The sequence below is a fragment of the Medicago truncatula genome, chromosome 7 (genome assembly GCF_003473485.1).
Source record: "Medicago truncatula cultivar Jemalong A17 chromosome 7, MtrunA17r5.0-ANR, whole genome shotgun sequence".
NCBI classification, from domain to species: Eukaryota; Viridiplantae; Streptophyta; class Magnoliopsida; order Fabales; family Fabaceae; genus Medicago; species Medicago truncatula.
This window is the reverse complement of record NC_053048.1, coordinates 669765-671631: the sequence shown is the minus strand read 5'-3', so window position 1 is coordinate 671631 and position 1867 is coordinate 669765. Positions and strand designations below refer to the sequence as shown.

Sequence of the window (1867 nt, the reverse complement as noted above, 5' to 3'; positions counted from 1 at the left end):
ACTTTTCTAAGACTCAGTGGAACTTTGAAGGCAAACCAAGAGGCCGTAAGGCTGCACCTCTTTCCTTTTTCCTTAAGGGATAGAGCTAGTGCTTGGTTTCATTCATTGACAATTGGTTCTATCACTTCATGGGACCAAATAAGGCGAGCTTTCCTTGCCCAATTCTTTCCCCTTTCTCAAACCGCTCAATTAAGGGCGAGGCTTTTTCAATACACTCAAAAAGATGGTGAATCTCTTTACGATGCGTGGGAGCGTTTCAAAGAAATGCTTAGGCTTTGCCCCCATCATGGTTTAGAGAAGTGGCTTATTATCCACACCTTTTATAATGGTCTTTCGTATACCACAAAAATTTATGTTGATGCAGCTGCAGGTGGAGCTTTGATGAATAAAACTTACACAGCAGCATATGATTTGATCGAGGGCATGGCACAAAACCACTATCAGTGGACAAGTGAGAGAGTCATCACTGCTTCTTCACCCTCTAAAAAAGAGGCAGGTATGTACAAAATTTCCTCCCTTGATCATCTAACTGCTAAGGTTGACGCACTAAGACAAAAATTTGATACAATGAATACTAGTGCTGTCACACCTGCTCCTGTATCACCTCCTTGTGAAGTTTGTGGTGTATTTGGCCATATTGACATTGATTGCCGACTAGGTAGTGTTGTTAGAGGTCCTGAGCAAGTAAATCAAAATCTTTTTGGACAACAAACAACACCACCCAGTTATGCAAACAACCAAAGAGTCCCTCAAAAATCCAGCTTGGAACTTTTATTGGAAAATTATGTTATAAATCAATCCAAGCAACTCCAAGAGCTTAAAAACCAAACTAAATTTTTGAATGACTCTCTTGCCAAAATCACATCCAAGGTAGACTCCATAGCAACTCACGATAAGATACTTGAAACCCAAATCTCTCAAGTGGCCCAACACGTGACTGCTTCCTCTCGAACCACCGGGATCTTCCCAGGTCAAACTGAAACCAACCCCAAAGGCCATATAAGTTCTATTACTCTTAGGGATGGTAACCAATTAAAGGACCCCGTTGTGAAAATTAAGAACAATGAGAGAGAGATAGGAAGTGATGAGCCTCAAAGTGAGAAAACTATAGGAGATAATGAAAAGCCATTTGTTTCACCACCTCATGAGCCTAAAAATCCATTAGCACAAGGTTTTGTCAAATCCAAGTTAGATGACCAATTTAGAATTTTTATTGAAATACTTCCAAACAAATTGTCATCTAAACTTAAGAATCCAGAAAGTTTCCCCATACCTTGTGTCATAGGATCCGAAAGCATTGAGAAAGCCATGTGTGATTTGGGAGAGAATGTCAGGTTGACGCCGTTATCCCTTTGGGAAAGGTTGGGTATAGGGTAGAGAAACCTCTTGATTGTCAAACTAATGACTTTAAACGAGCGCTTCGTGGGAGGCAACCCACGGGTTTAATTGCTTTTATTTTGTTTGTTTTTTTTTTTTTTAATTTGTTTTGTAGGTATTTGTCCAAATATGATGCAAAAAAATGAAGAAAATTGAGCCTTGCACGTCCAGAAGCTTGGCACGGCCGTGCCTGTGACCTAGCCAACATCCACCAACTTCCAGAGAGTTGGCACGGCCCGTGCCTGTGTTGGCACGGCCGTGCCATGGTCCCAGACCCTCTTTTACCATTTTTTTTTCACTTTTCTTCTTCTTCCTTCATTCTCAAACACAAACTTCCCTCATCCTTCAACTTCCCTCTCTAAACCTCCATAACATCAACATTTAAACCTCCATATCTATCTCCATTCATCATTCCAAACATTTACCACCAATCAAAACCAACATTCATCCATTCAAACACCAAATTCTACACTATTTAACCCTAACCCAA

The 1867-nt window shown here is 40.5% G+C and overlaps 1 pseudogene; it reads right to left on the bottom strand.

Annotated features, from left to right (window-relative positions):
• Positions 1–211: 211 nt before the first annotated feature.
• LOC112416837 (uncharacterized) lies at positions 212–293 on the bottom strand (annotated as a pseudogene).
• Positions 294–1867: the final 1574 nt, after the last annotated feature.